A 17,710-nucleotide genomic window follows, 5' to 3' on the forward strand; every position below is an offset into this window, starting at 1 on the left:
CTGCGTAATGCGCAAATCGGAGTTCTCACTCTGGATAATCGTCTTGATACGATGTATCGAAAACCTATGCGGCTTCACGTCCTGTTTCTCTCCAAATCAAAGTGTTTGTACAAAGATTAAGGTAAGTATGCCTGTTGCATTTTTTTCGAAATGGGAGCTAAAGAGATGTAGCTGAAAAGTAGAGGATTTTCTGCTCCTCTTAAGATGTAGCTTGAATTTGCTCCGTTCAACGAGCTCGTGGGATAGTGGAGGCGCTGGGCAGACGGAGGAGTGCCGCTCGGTGGCACTGAAGAGAGAGACGGCGTCGCCAGGAGGTGCTGGGTTGTGAAAGTAGACGCAGATTGCGATGGAGCAGGGTTTTCGCGGCATGAATTCGAATGGGATGAAACAAAACATACAATTTTCAAATACGTCTTAGAATCAAAACGTGCGTTGTGATTAAAAAAAAAAAAACAAATACCCAAATGCATCCACGTAGTGTGTGCATTTGAGTGCACCGCTACAGTGGATTTCATATAGAAGGACTCGTTTCAAAATAATGAAAATCAGTACAAATTTCACCCAAAGATTACAAAAAGGGTGCGATCAAATAGGGTGGTTTAATTAGTTTCAAGAAAAATTAGAATCAAACAGTCAACTGGGAAAGTAAATTTACAATTCAAAATTTTCCTAATAGTTCTTATTTAGGAATCAAACGGAAATTTGTGGGCAACTTAACGACGTATGTAACATCAATCAACCTTTGGGAAACAAAACTCTAAAAAAATAACAAATCGTAAACTCCCAGCTTACTTTCGGCATATTTTCTCGGGAACCAAAGGGATAATTGTGGGGAAAAAGAATGAATACCTAGACAGTACTCGCCCTTTGAGTAACCGACTCGATTGCCGTTCTCGTCCTCTTCAGCGATTCTGAGACTGGCACAGATTATTGATAAGCCTTCCGTATCCATTTCTTGTTACCGCTAGAACTTCAAAAATTTGGATGATTGTTTTGGGGTATTTTTTTAGAGAGAGAGAGAGAGAGAGAGGATCTGCAATGACTGAGAAGTTTGATCGGAGAGAGAGAAAGAGATGTGTATGGTTTAATAGTTGAGAAGAAGACGAACCTTAGAGAAGAAGAAAAAATCTTAGAGAAGAAGAAGAAGAAATCTCAGAGAAGAAGAAGAAGAAGAAGAAATCGTTAGGATCACTTGAGAACTCGAAATCGCAGTGCAGAGGAACTCGAAATCTCAATGTAGAGCCGCGTCCGGTAAATCATAGTGCAGAGGAGCTCGTGAGCTCAAGGGGGTGGGGGGAGAAGAAGGAAAGAAACGGGAAGGGAGAAGAGGAAAAAGAAACAGGGAGGGAAGAAGAAAGGTTAACGCGGGAGGAGAGACAGAATGAAAATTGAAAATGTGTTGAAAATTTCCGAAGCCCCACGTTTCGACACGTAATGTGTGCAATTTGGATACAGCAAACAGTGGCTGCATCCAAGATTTTCTCTTACCAAAAATGTATAGAAGCACAAAAAATCAAAATATCAAAATTTAGCTTTCCAATGAAATAAAAATTTAATTTAGCCACTTCAGTTAAAACGAACAGTGGTTTTCAACTGAGATGTTAAGTATGATATAAATTGTACAAGAAAAATTCTTCTTCACACTCTACTGTGTGAAGAAGCCCCAGCACACCCAACGTGCTGGGTGAAAAAAAAAATAAATAAATAAATAAATTTTCCTTCACAGTGTGCTACGGCTTCCGGCTACTCCCCAACATATCTCATTGTACAAAACCAAAGTTTAGGGATTAAGTCACGATGAAGTAATAATTTCATTTATTAAACCAAGAAAAACATGGGGACCAACCTCTTTCCTTCACTACCAACTCATTATAATATTAACTAGGATACCAAGTGAGGGTCAACCCCAACAATCACCCAAAGACAATCAGTAAAGTGCAAGGAAATGCCAAAAAAAAAAAAAAGACTAGAACATGGTGCCAAAATGTTTGGTGCGATCCCATGTTTTTCTTGACCAAAGGCTGAGAAGACTGGGAGGTTGCAACAGATAGTGAAGCATGGAACCCTAGACAAAAGAAGTGGAAAATCCTGCAACAATGACATAATCATCCGATAATGAAGTGTGAGATTCATGACTCACGTTGTGGGTTGCAACTTGCAGGTCAAGGTAACAAGGTTGGTGGGATAAGAGCATTGGGTTGAGAAGCCATCTAGGTGGCTCGCATGGGTAGCAAGAGGCTACTGGACACGATAAATCTAAGTGGGAAACTCTGTTGTCGAGGAAAGGGGGAAAAGGCCTGCAAAGAAAGTGAAACCTGGAGAAGCCTCTACCACCACCCAGGCTTGGCTAAGTAACCAGCAGTGAGAGAGAAGGGCAGAGATAGAATAAAATAGCGATCAGACTAAATCCATTCTTTCTTTAATATTGAACATCTACTTTATTTAGGGGGAAGCTCAGAATGCGATCTAACTGATTGCACCAAAATAGGGGGAAGCTCAGAATGTCAAATAACTAAATTCCGACAAAAATGTAGATGACACCAAAATAATTATACCGTAATATCTACTTCTAATGTATATAGATAAAACATAATAAACAAAATAGATGGTCAAGGGAAAGCAATTTCAAGGCACATGCAAAATCTTCACTTGAGAGGAATGAACCTGGAGAAGTGGGTAGCACCAATGCCGGGCCTTCCATGCTTGACAGGCTTGTAATTGATTGAGAATTCAGCTAGATAATGTCCAATCATGTCTGGCTTAATTTCAACTTGATTAAGGTCTTGCCATTGTAAACCCCTATAATGCTACCAATCATCTCAGGTACAATGATCATGTTGCGGAGGTGAGTCCTAACTGGCTCTGGCTTCTCACCGGGTGGTGCCTCACGTTTCTGTTCCAACATAAGACCACCATTAACACAAAAAAATCCTTGTATTTGGTCAGCAATTAGCTACATATACAAAGTTATTATAATCACCGGGGTGGGGGGGCCTCGCATATGCGGGTATCACCCCTAGCTACAGTGGAAGCAGTGTTTTAGGCGGAGAGACAATCAAAATTCATTAAACACGTGCAAAGGAAATAGAGCCTTCTAGGCTCAACAATGCTCCAATGTACATGGTAGATTTTTAACTGTAACCAAATATGGTGGAGGAGGTTGGCGAGGTGTTCTAGTCATTCCGGAAGGGTATGAATGCCTGGGTTGGAAGAAATTTGTTGTCGAGTTACGTAGATTCATTGCTCTATTTTTTTTAGCATTCATGGAGATGGGTCATTGGGAAAAATCCAAAACACATCTGCTCATGAAGAGAAGAATATAGAGCGCAACCACAGTGGCGAGGTGATGATATGCAGAAGCTTTGAATATGGGTCATGCTTCGGTGACTCAGTTTGATAATAGGGGCAAGAAGAGAAATTGTGAAATCATGCACGAACAGAACCCAAGTCACATGGGGTCTGACTCTTCTGAAAGCTTAAGAACTATTTCTTACGCAACAAGGGATGGTTTGATCTTCCCAATGACAATATGGTTGAAAGAGAGATGCTCAATACATTGACAGAGATGCAAAACCAGCTTGTCGAGTTAAAGGGGCAGCGGTTGCTATGTTATCAATGAAACTTGATGGGTTGGGTGTGATATGAGGTTTTGCATCTCTCAGTGCCATTCTGCCACATTCGCCACCATCGATCTCAGCCCAGCCATTGTTTTGTCGCCCTCTACCTCTCTCAAAGGATCTGTTGCACGCCTATTTCTCCCCAAGTGTTCTCGGTTCCTTCATTGCTCTAGAGGAGGCTTTGTTCCTTGCAATATAAAATGGGCCTTTATGCTTCTTATGGCGCCCCCGAACCCCATGTACAAGAACACGGGAATCGAGACACCTGGATGGTGACAACACTGTCACGCATCTCAATGATAGTGCCAAGTGTGTGTATATGCAACAGTGTACAAAAACAACGGAGCGGATAATTTAAGTCAACTAAGTACTAGAATTGTTAACACAATTTAAACAACAGTAAAAGTGGTTTAAAAGAGTTATATAGTCATCCAAAATAAATATAATACAAGTCTAATACATGAACGAGTGATCCCAGATCACTCCTCTGGCGGAGCCGAATCCCCAAACTTGCCCTCAGCATCATCTGCATCGAAATCTGCATTACCATAAACGATACCACAGGTAAGTATAATCCAAACAACCACGAGATAAGAATGCATTAATGCCACCAACAATAATGCATGCATATGATGAAATATGCATTATGCCCCAAAACGTCATTTTCCCAGAAAATGAATATTTTTCCAATGTACACCAAAATCTCATTTTGGCCCAACATATCCGTAAAACATTTTTCCAGAAAATGATTCACACCAAATCCATATCCAACACACGCTACTTTCCCAAAAAATAGTCCATTAATCCATTAATACCATATGCACCATAATCTCCCCTAGGGACCATCTACACGTCCTGGCTTCGTAGCGATGCCCAGTTCCGCGCCCAGCGCGTTTGTGGCCAAACATCCTTTAGCCCCCGCCAACAGAGGGGCTACGGAGTTAGCCCGAGACCATCTCGTCTGATCCCATTGTCGCCTAGCGACAATCCATGGACGTCACTCAGTATATTCCACTCCCAAGTGACCAGATGAGCTCCACCGAGATAATGCCCCATCTCGGCTTGGGGTCGTGATACACATGCACCCAAAAATCATTTCACATGAAAACCCAGTTTTCAATAAACACATGAACATGAATGAAATTACACGAAAACTTAGTTTCCTTTACAAACATGATCATACGTGCAAATATACCATGTGCATGAAACATCTCAATAACCAACATCCAACAACACTCAACACAGCCCAAACACACAAACAACTTTATCCACCAATTCATCTGACCCCCGTACTCCTCGAACTCAGTCCGGCATAACCAACCAGTTCACAGTGAAATGAGTTAGTACAAAAATACATTTAAATCATGAAAGTTTTTTGAGAAAATACTTACAGTGCTATTTTATAATTTCTGAAGGATTACGGAGCTGCAAGAAGTGACAACACAACAACAGAATAATGCCAAATGCATTGTGGCCGTGGGTCTCAAAAACCCACTTTTGAACGGGGACAAACCAAGACCCGAGATTGATAGGGTAGGGCTTAGGGATGTCGGTGAAGCTAGTGGTGGTGGTGGTTGGCCGTGGGTGGCGGCGTAGAGGGCAGTTTAAGGCCAAAATGCTCAAAACGGAAATGGAGTTGGATGGACTTCACCGCTGGCGGATCGGAGTTGAGAATGGGTGCATTAGGTTGCTATGAGGTCGATGATAAAGTGGTGAAGAAATAGTGGCCGGAGGGAGCGCGAGCACAAAGAACGCCGCGGCTTCAAGCCGTGTGTGGGGGCTCATGGCGGCGTGAGAGGTGCTGTAAATGGAGGGGTGGGGTCGCCAGCCGGTGGGGAAGGCAGTGGGCTGGGCGGTGAGGCACAAGGTGGCGCGTGGCGGTGGCTGGGTGGAGAAGAAAGAATCGCACGAGGGAGAGAGCCTTTGCGCGCAGGAAGAGTAGGGGAGAAATAAGGAGAAAAAAGAGAAAGAAGAAAAGAAAAAGAGAAAAAAAAAAAAAAAAGTGAGGGAAAGAAATGAGATCCAATTCTTACATTTTGGGTTATAAAAATGATCCAACGGAAACAATTTCAAAACAGCAAGTAAAATAAAATAATTCAAACATAGTGATTAAAATGAAAATAAATAATTAAATCCAACAATAAATTATTTTAAAATAAAGAGAAATTTAAATGCATAATAATAATTAATATTAAGAAAGTACATAAAAAAAATAATTTTTACAAAATTAAAATCATAAAAGTAAACCAACTAAAAATCCAACAACTTTAAAACAAGAGAATAAATTTTTGAATAAATAAAAATAATCATTCAGTAAAAATACACTAAAATACGGGGTGTTACACTTCTAACTCCTATCGGTCAATCATGTGTAGATTTCTTAAGCCTCGTTCACTTTCACAAAACTTCTCAACTTATCTCATCTAATTATTACCACTTTTCCAAATTCTCACATAAAATAATATAAACAATTCAACTTTTTAAAATCTCAAAACAAAAATAATATTAAAAAAATATATTTCAACAATATTTTTTTTCAACTTTTATATCAACTCATCTCATCTCATCTACGAAAACAAATGAGGCCTTAGCATTTACACAGTTTCCATTAAAAACCCTTTGATGTGTAGCCCTCCTGTAAAAGTTGGGAAGCCTTTTAAGTGTTATTATCAAAATGACTCTAACCTTTTTAGATGGGCTGAACCCAAATGGGCTTTTGTTTTAGTTGGGTTTATTCCAATTTTAACTTGAGTTTCAATGGACTTAAATTAATTATTTCAAAAACTATTTTTAAGTTGAGTTGGGCTTAATTGAGTTCAGTTTTACTTGAATAATTATGCTAGCCCATAAATTATTTAAGAGTTTAAATTATATTATCAAATATTAATTTATGGTTTGATTATAGTAATAAACTTCAAGGAATTGAATTTTTAGTATAATCAAGTCTAGTTATCAGAACAACTATCTATTTTTATTTTGACTGACTTTGATGAAATTATTATGTTATATTTTTAATTAGAAAATAAAGGAATATGTTATGAGTTCACTATTTAGTAATTTTAGTATAATTGAATAATTATTAATTATATTCTTGATATGTAATTAACTAATCAGAATGCTAAGACATATTTTTCTAGAAATGTTAGTAACATTTAGTACTTTGTATAGGTAATGAGCTATGAAGTAAGATCTAGAAAGTAAAGCAATAAGGTAAATAGCTTGATTATAAATTAGGATCGGCACACGTTATTTAGTTTAGATAGATTATTATTAAATCCAATTCTTTGTCAACCAATTTTTATGTATCACACGTCATGATTTATGCAAGCATGTCATTCATCATAATACATGATTATGTTAATTCTGCATCATGTTTAATTCAGCATTTTCTAAGTATGTACGGATTATGTATGTCATGCATCTCATGTTGCATAAGACACGTAAGCTTTCTTACGATCAAGTATAAGATCAAATCAATTTAATCAGATGGTTATTCAGATGTATGGTACCAATGCAAATTCATGGGTGAATGTGCAAACTACAGACTCAAACGTGGTTCATCATAGTATGCCAAAATGCTACTCAACAGCTCCCCTTGTAGCATGGGATGTGAGGCTGGTGCACGACCTTTCACACAAGGTTATGTGTGTTGGCCAATCAGATAAGTCAAATCAATCAGTTAATTCAGATAAATCAAGACAAGTCATGCATAGCATTAACATGAGTACGATTTAATTCTCAGAGTGAAAATTTTTATGAAAATCCTTAAGGTTATTATGTTTACATTGTGATGGATATCTTACTGAGCTTTCGAGTCATTTTAGTTTTATTTCATATTTTTAACCACCCAGGTAAGGATAATGATTACTAGCAAGCGAGCCAAGCTTAGAAGGAGAATACTAGTGAACTTTAGTGAATTTTATTTTATGGCAATCATTTTATTTAGTTTGTTTAGGACACATGTTATTTTAATAACTCTTTTATGAATTTCATATTTAATAAATTATGCACGTCTCTTGCCTGGCTTTATTTGCGTATGTACATGATATTCCTAACCTACAGGAATGGGGTGTAATAGACCTAGGAGAGTGTGGCGGGTCAAAAGGAGAATTGGGTCAACTATATTCGAAGTGGGTTCTACATTAGGTATCAATATAAAGACAGCCAAAACAGACTGCCCTCTGCCACGGGTGATACAAAAGTGTCTATAGTGTTACACCCCTGGTCAATGTTCTCTTCGATGAAATGACGACACTCACGCTGGTGTTGAAGGAAAATGGTGTAACATCGAGGCTTGGGGATGTGTAGCATCTATCAAAGTAGCACATAAAGGATCGTCGGTGAGTGGCACACCCCTTGTCAATGTTCCCTCCGTTGAGACGACGACACCCACACCGGAAGTGAAGGAACCTAAGATATTATGGAGACTTGGGAGTTTGTGGGTTTTCCGCCAACCCAAAACTTCAAATGGTGACCATGGCTCCACCACCCATGAAGGAGGGAACCAGCTTCTCGGTACCTCTTCAAGCACATTGGGGGTCGACACATAACTTTGGACATAGTGGTGACATCAACAATGGCGTTGTGGATGAGATATTTAGGGCCTCGTCTACATTTTGGAGCAGAGTCTACAGAAAATGTTGTCCCCCTGATATCTCTACCAGTGATCAACGAGATACATCAGTGTGTGGGGATTACATGTGGAGGATTTTGAGGACCAATTCAAGGCAGTACTCACTGTAATTGAGATGGGCCACTTACTTGGAACAAAATCAAGATCTAAGAAGAGCAGTGAGTTAAAGCGTCTTACTTGGACAGTCAACCATGACGCTAAGCGAGGTAGTCCAAGTCGAGGAGGACTAGAGGGAGGGCAAAACCAATTGTATTATGAAGCCCACGATTCTAACTTGGAATGTCCAGGGATTAAGATATATCTATAATACGATCGTTCGGAGTTTACTAGTATTGAGGAGTTTACAAGCATGGACAAACGCTTTCTCAAATTGTCCATAGTCAATATTTTCCCCAAAGATGTAATCCAACCAAAGAAAGCAATTTTAGGCAGCACCTTACTTCTCCAAAATGCACTTCCAGAGAAACAAAATATGATTTTGACATAACAAAGCCTTGTACAAAGATCACACAATGAACTTCCTATTCCCAATATTATCCATGGCACCTTTCCTCCTTGATACTGCCAATGTTCAAAGCATACAATAAAATGAAAAATTCGAAAATAACTCCAATTTCTCAATCATGGGCAGCTCTAAGAAAACAAGCATTCTACTATGAGGATCCACTAGAGTTGTCTAAAGGATTTGACATTGATGCCTCTTGATCATGAGCCATTTGGAAAAGAGAAGGAAACACAATCTTGAGGGCAGAATTACAACACCAAGTTTTATACCAAAATTTGATCCTGAATCCCTCTCCAATAGCGAAGCTAATAAAACAAGCAAATATCTCTCATCCATTTCTAATATTCTTCCACAAACTTACACCATGCGCAGCCCAAAAAAAAATAAAAAATAAAAAAACCCCATCCAACAAAACAACAAGCTCCTATACTTCAACTCAATAATAGCCCCAAAGACTCCCCTTCCTAATGGTACCACCAAAGCCATTTTCCAAGAAGTGCCTTATTAAAGATTCTTAGATTTTGATAGGAGTTTAACAGGAAGAAATGAGTTTTCTGATTTCACTCGAGGGATATCAAATCTCCATTTGGTTTGCTCTGAGGGGAATCGACCTCTATGGTTAACTATAATACTCGACAAGAGAATTACTTCACCAATGATTATATTAATGTTAAACTATGAGGGTAGGTTTGGGAGGTAGGATGAAATACAAAATTCTCATCCCTTCTCATCATTACACCTTTTTCAAATCCCTATATAAAATATAATAAACAATTCAAATTTTTCAAATCTTAATTCACATTTTTCAAATCTCAAAACAATAATAATATTAAAACACAATATTTTAAACTCTCAAACAAAACATAAAATTATCATCTCACCCCTCAAACCTGCCCTTCAACTTCTAAACAACATAAAACACCTAACATATCAAGTAAACTGAGTTATCAAGAGGCTTGACCTTTTTCCCAAATTTTATCACAAACAAAATACCCAAATAACTACTAATTAGTTCCGTGTAGGGAAAATTCCGAAGGTACGGTGCACGGGACCGAGGTTTACTCTGCAGGGGTGTGTTCGAAGGGCCCTGCAAAGGTTCCCCGACATTAAAAAAAATAATAATAACAATAATAATAATTATTAATCAAATAATATTGGACCACAACATTCCACCTCCCTTCAACAACCTTAACCCCAAGGTTGCCTTTGTCCACATCTGTAACATACGGGTTCTAAGTTAAGGATTTTAGGATTATTATTATCATTTTTGCTAGTTTATAATTAGTATTATTATTTTCAGTATTATTATTATTATTAAAGATCAGTTTTGAAATGGTGGTTTATTTGAGTGAGATTCTACCACTCTCTACATGCCCATATCTATCGGTTTTGGTTTCCTAGAATGAGATGAGATGAGAATTTTATGAATAGTAATAAGATGGTTTGTAAATAGTAGTAAGATAGTTTGTATTAAATATTTATTGGGTTTTGGAAAATGAGAGAAAAAATTGAATAAAAAATATTATAAAGTATAAATATTGTTAAAATATTATTTTTATTTTGGGATTTAAAAAGGTTAAATGGTTTTTTGTTTGAAAGTTTAGGAATGTTGTAATGATTAGTTTGAAAATATTTATGTTTATATTTGAATGATATTTAAGAAGGAAATAAGATAAGATGGAAATTGTTTCCAACCATCCCCTAATTGGTAACCAACAATTTTTCACACATCAAAGAAACCCTTATACATATATAATATATATATACATACACATATACACATAATATATATATATATATATATATATATAAACAAAAGCCCCGTAGCCTTCCTCACAGCAAACCAAGGCTCTGGAAACCAACACAGAAGACACCGTCAGTAAGCTTTCCTTCCCCCATGACATGCGTCGACCCCATAGACCTATTCTCTGTCTTTTTCTCTCTCCATCATCAATAACCAAAATCACCTCTATATATTCTGTTTCAACCACCCTCAACCACTACAAGGGTTGGAGGTACTTGGACAACCACAGAAACTGCCGACCAATTGCCTCCTATCAAACTCACACCTTCCCGGTAAGCCCACACCGGATTCTTCCTCCTCTTTCTCTTCCCGTTGTGGTTCTTGGTCTAATAGACCACAAAAATTATTTTCTCAGATTTTCTCCGTCACAACCAGAAGAGGCCGTCTTGACTTTCGATTTTAGTCCGGCCGCTAGAGCCACCATTGCGTTCAGCCTTCTCTCTCAATGAGTCCCAAATTCCTCTGTCCCACGACCATGCCTTCCCGTTTGTGTGTATGTGGCTCAGCTCCTTGCTATCTCCATAGTATATCTTTAAAATGGAAAGTGGGCCTGGGCCTTAATCCCATTCAGCTAGGTGCTTTTTGTTAATTTAAATGGGTTGATTTCTCACGTGGGCTTGGTTTTATTATATTTCAAAAACTGTTAGAACATTTTAAGTGGTCTGCCTGCCTTCATGTGGGCTTGTTGTTTAAATTGGACTGGTTGTATTTTACAGAAAACCTTTAATATTGTTTTACATGGGCTGGGTTTTGCTTGGGCAAATATTAGCCCAAAAACCTTATTTTTCTCAGAAAATGCTTAGGAGTTAAATTATATTATTAAGTATTAATCTTTTTACAAACCAATTTACAGGAGTATATTATAAGGGTTCAGATGTTATTTCTAAACGTTTTGAACTATGTTATAAAGTGAGATTTCTGCTGCTTGTCTAAAGATTTGTATAAAGCCTAATCTACGCTACTAAGTATATTTGAAAGATTAAATATGATATTAGCGTTTAAATAATTATATGATATTTGTAGTTATTAATTTTAGTGTATAACCAAATATTTTATTAGATTAATTTCCCTAGCATGTGATTAATTAAGTCGAATGTTGTGACACGTTTTTCTAAAAACGTTAGTAACAATTAGTGCTTCAGAACTACAAAGTAAGATTCAAGAGGCAGTGCTAAAAGGTATGTAGCATGATCATGACTTTATGTGTGCTGTAAATATTCTGTTTTGCATGAAAAATGTAATGTTTACCTATGCTACATTACGAGCCAATTCAAGGTTAGCCCTTTTTCATGAACCTCGATGAATTACGATGATATGCTTGTGAATGAGACTATGTATGCTATGCTGATATGAATTGTTGTTAGAATGGATAATATGTCATGAAAATCACACGTATGCCATGTAATGTTCAAATTATGTTATGCCATGTCTATGCTATGCTATGTTACGTAAGGCTCATGTTAATATGCCATGTTTAACGTTATGTCATGCACAAGAGTATGTCACGCCATATAAATTCATGAAGTCAACATGCTCACATGCATTGTGAAAGTTTTTTTTTTTTTTTTAAGTAAGAGTAGCATTGTGAAAGTTAGTAAGAAGACAAATGAATGACAAGCTTTGAGTTTTGCCTTATGATATGGGTGGATATTCAAGCCACAAACTTAAGCATGGTCCACCACATGCATGCTATGATGTTTTGAGGTAACACGGACTCAAGCGTGTTTCACCACATGTTATGATATGTTATGCAGTGTCACAGTCTCAATCGTGGTTCACCATATGTTATGTGATAACACGGAACCAAGCGTATTTTACTATAGGTTATGATATGTTATACGGTGCCACAGATCCAAGCGTAGTTCACCAAATGATTTATGCGGTCAACAACTATTGGACCGATCCACGTCTGTTATGATGGCCACTATGTTATGAAAGACAAGATGAATTAGTTATGTATGAATTATAGGAAATGCATGGAGCCAATCATTCATGCATCCATGTTACATGTATTGCCATAATTATGTTTGATCCAACTTATGTTACGAATGAATGATCTATATGTTATGTGTGACGATGTACGTAAGTTTTCAAAATTAAGCCTAATGTTAAGCTAAGTTAAGTTTACAATATGATTTGCTATTACTGAGTTTTCGACTCATTTGTTTGTTTCTATGTTTTATGTTTTAACGTCCCAAATTATGATTTCGTGGATACAGAGCGGGAGTGCCGTTAGTAGATTATTCTTTCAAAGACTTAGACCTTGAAGAAGTGTTAGTGCCACATGGGTCTAGTTATGATTACACAGTTGAATAACTAATTTTGATACATAGAACTAGTTTATGTTATTTGTATGTTTTAGCTTTTCTATTATGAGACTCTGTTGCGCTAAGTTAGTTTATGATTCAATAAATGAGGTATTTGTTTTTTATGGTGTCGAATCTCTTTACCTAGCATTACGCTAGGAATGTAAACATTCCGTACCTACAAGAAGGGGCGTTACAACATCTTGTTCACATTTTGTGACACCATTCCATCCTTCGAGTTCCTAACAAATTGTGCTTCTTACATAGCAAGGACCCACTCATTGAGAACGATGCAACTTAATTATAAATAAGCTTGAGCGCATTCCTCAAGGCGTCCATATCTTCTTATTCTATATCTAAAGTTATCACCACTGAGCACGATGATCTATCCCTAACCTTCTCAGAGAGTATTGAGCTATGTCAATATCTGGAAATGTATTCCATTCCCAAAAATCCTCAACCTCTCTAGAGGAACAAAAACCGTGCACCTGAAGTAAAGAGGGACAGAATTGGGCTTTATAACATAGGTTTTTTAGCCATGGAGGAACTAAATTTTTGCTTGAACTAATTTTTTGAACTAACGGAGACCAGCAATCGTAGCAAGTAATGTTGATGCTTAACACATCTCTCCCATCAGTTGTATCATTTTTTTCTTGCTCGGATCTCAAGGACACCAAGCAAGCTTCAAGACAAGAAGCATGTCAAGTGTCAAATCTCCAATTGGTTTACTTCAACAGAAATCAAATCACAAATTGGTTTACTTCGAGGAAAACCAAACCTCTACAGTTAACTATAAAGGTGAGTTTGGTTGTCAAACTCATCTCAACTCATCTCAATTCATCATTATAATTTTTTCAAATTTCAATACAAAATATAATAAACAATTTAACTTTTTTAAATATTAAAATAATAATAATATTAAAAAATAATATTTTAACAATATTTTATCATCTTAACTCAACTTAACTCACCTCACTTCAACATCCAAACACATCTTAATAGTCAGCAAGAAAATTAGTTTATTAATGATTTTATTATTGTTCTATTGTGGCTGCACATAGACTTGCAAAAGAAAATAAAAAGTTGCAGAAAATAAGAAAGAAGCTGATGTAAACAAACCAAGTCAAACCAGCCTGGCTCATGAATTTAGATAAAGCAATCAACTCCCAAGCTACCATTTAATTTGCATTGCAATAATAATATTGTACTTCTATAAGACAACATGCTCATCTAAGACTATGCCTGCCCCAAATGCCAAAAATTTCCTCAGCACTAGTAAACTTCTTTGTAGTAAACTCTACAAAGACACTCCTTTAGGCTTGCTTGGATAGTGAGATGAGATAAAATAGTTTTAGATGAAAATTGAAAGTTAAATAAAATATTGTTAGAATATTATTTTTTAATATTATTATTGTTTTGAGATTTGAAAAAATTGAATTGTTTATTATATTTTGTGTGAGAATTTGAAAAAATTGTAATGATGAGATGAGATAAGATGAAACTATTTTTGTATCCAAACGGGGCCTTAATCTTTGCACGACAAGGTAGAGATGCCCTCTAGCGTGTGATTATGGCTGTGAATGGAAGTAAAACATACTTTCCATGACCAATTGAACTTGATCCTCTTTAATTTTCCGACACATTATTAAATGTCAATGAGAAGTCCACATCGTCTATTGTCTGGACAACATTAGATAGTATAAGGTCCAGATCCAGTATTTATGTAACATACTTTATTTTACGCCTAGTTGAACGTTAAGCTTGTTAGGTTAGATTGCTCAAACCCATTTAACTATACCTTAAAAATTTCATTATCTTGGGCTTAGGATAGTGCAGCTAACTTAGGTGGCTTTTTTAAAAAAAGAAAAGAAAAGGAAACTAAATAGATAATCACATTTCTTGAATTTCTCTTATGCCTACTAAGACGTTAAAACTATCTCAAACTCTATTAATTTTAAGTTTTTGAGAATGCTTAGAAAATGAGATGAGATGAAAATTTTGTGAACAGTAAAATGGTTCGTGAATAGCAGTGAGACAGTTTGAGATAAGTATTTATTTGGTTTCGGGAAATGAGAGAGAAAAAGTTGAATAAAAAATATTAAAAGTTAAAATATTGTTAGAATGTAATTTTTTTAATATTATTTTTATTTTGAGATTTGAAAAAGTTGAATTATTTTTTATTTTTTATTTGAAAAGTTAGAAAATTTGTAATGATTAGTTTGAAAAAATTTGTATTTTAATAATATTTGAGAAGGAAATGAGATAAGATGAAAATTGTTTCCAAACGTCTCAATTCCTCAAATCTCATAGATCCTGAAATTAAAAAAGGATTGATTAGATTCCTTTCTTTTCATCCCTTACCAGGATTGAATTTTTTTTTTTTTAGGTTATTCTGTCTTATTTATTTTTCATACAGTAGATTTTATCCTCTACAACTTTCTCTATGTATTGATCAAACTATTGGATATGTATGTTGCGAAGTCTCTATTTGATGTTGAGAATTGGCACGCAATTAATTTTAGAAAGACTTTTATGACACTTTCAGGTAAAGCTTAAGCAAATGACAGTCTTATCTGTTAATTACTTTGCTTTCTAAAAGCACAATCTATCAATGTCAGAGTTGCTTTAATTTGCTTCTTCTTCTTCTTCTTCTTCTTCTTCTTCTTCTTTTTTTTTTTTTTTTCCTGTGATTTCGTGGCTGGTTTTGTGCTTTGATTTCTTTCATAGGCCATACTAATTGGCCTTTATTCCACTCTGTATTGGTCATCTTGATCATTTTGATGTACGATTTACAAAGAGTTGTGTTCATAAAATTTTAACTCAGTGGTATCATGGCCGAGGTATGCCACCCACGAATCAATAAGGCCAACTGGCATATGTCAAAAACACAGAAATAATAATAAAAACGGTCAACTATTAGATGTAGAAAACACGAAAATAATCACTGACCGCCTTACCCAGCTCTTTTATCAACGCCATTGGCTTCCTCTTCAACCTGTGTTGAAACCTAACGCCAAATCAACATATGACATAAATATGCATTCAATCACACACATATCCTTCAAAATATGCATACATCTGTGACTATACGCATACATATATGCTTAATTTTCGAAATAGAAATGGAAATTAAGCTTCGAGGCTATTCCTCTTAAATCACCTTCGGCGAGCGCGGGCGTGGAAGAGCTTGACAAGCTCGTCGGTGGACATGTCGAGAAGTGCGTCCAGATCGACACCTCTAAAGCTGAACTTCTTGAACATTCTCTTCTTCAGCTGCCTTGGCGCCGCAACATCGGCTTCCACATCCGCCTAATAAAAACACAAAGATAGAACGATTGAGCGTTAGTGATTGAAATGTGCGTTTGGCTCTCAGGAAAGCAAATAAAAAAAGAGAGGCAAACTTGATAGTGAAGAGGACATTCACCATGGTTGAATATTTGAAAAACCAAATCTCACTTCACAGCTGCGCGCTGGTATGGTATGTGAAAGCGAGGGAGGGTTGAGTAATTATTTGTCTATATATTTATAGGGTAACACAAATGAGAAGTGGATTACGATTTTTATTTCAAATTACCCGGAAAAGATTCGGTAACTCAATCGGAGCTCAGAAACTAGGTTTTTTTGGGTAAGAAATTCATTAAGAAAATTTTCTGGCTTCATTTTTTTTTTTTTTTTTTGTAAATTTTCATTTGATTTATGGACGGAAGGACCATTTTATTCAAAATACTAACTTGAGTACAAATTTTTTTTTTTTTTTCGAAAACCTATTGTGATGCCCCGATTTCCATGCGAATCGGATCGGCGAAAGTCGTAACGTCGGGATGTTGGCTGCATAGGTCATTCACTTCTTGCATGTTGTGATAACAAGTGTGTGCTCACATGCTCAATAAAGAGTGTATAATTAATTCGCAATGAAAAATAAGAAAAATGGTTGTCATTAAATCTAAACAACAATACTAGAAAATTTAAAATACGTCGTAATCAAAATATCTATAAGCCACATGTCTCCAAACCATGAGCAAAAAAATAATTACAATCATCCGATTTTTCAATAAAATTCAAACATGGTAACTTAACAAAGTGGGGAAAGAGCTCTGATCTTCAATCCTCTAACTGTGTTATCTCCATGCCCATAACTACCACCAAATTTCCATCTGCATCAAAAGTTTCTGTTCTAATGAGCGTGGAACCATAAGGGTGAGATTTTAAAAGATTTCAGTACATGAAACGGAGACCAATACCCAAAAATGCATACATGTGAAAATGAAAATTATGCAAGTAATTATTGCTAGGAAAGATGATAATAGAAATTTCACATTTAAATAAATTAAACATAGAGTAATGGTCAACTTCAACCAAAATCTGACCACTTAACAAAATTCAAGTACTCAACACAAATCCCAAGCAAGTTGAAACACACCCAGAAATCCCGTTTTTCAACAACATACATTTTATTAACGTGTGCGCTATGGTCTCTCATCCACACACCCTGTCTCTTTTCGCCACACCACAAGTAACGACCTTGCATGTGACTTCGTTACGAGTGGCACCTGGCTTCACACATCGTCCTTGACCACGACGTCCTTTGGCCTTTGCCATTTGAGAGGTCACAACTTCAACCCTAGAGCTTTACCGTTTTGTCCGAGCATGTTGTCACCCAGCGACAACCAAAGGGACGGAGATGTCACTCAATATTATGCACTCCCGAATAACCAAAGAAGATCCATTAAAATAATACCACATTTAGACTTGGGGTCGTAATACTCACACACCCACATAAAACCATTTAACCCATAAATCGATAAACATTATAGAATTCAATTTACATACTAATTCATAACCCAA

General features: G+C 36.4%; 1 pseudogene; it reads right to left on the minus strand.

The window, feature by feature from the left end:
* Nucleotides 1–2,645: 2,645 nt before the first annotated feature.
* LOC118349714 lies at nt 2,646–17,464 on the minus strand (annotated as a pseudogene).
* Nucleotides 17,465–17,710: the final 246 nt, after the last annotated feature.

This window comes from Juglans regia, chromosome 10 (genome assembly GCF_001411555.2).
Source record: "Juglans regia cultivar Chandler chromosome 10, Walnut 2.0, whole genome shotgun sequence".
Lineage (NCBI taxonomy): Eukaryota > Viridiplantae > Streptophyta > Magnoliopsida > Fagales > Juglandaceae > Juglans > Juglans regia.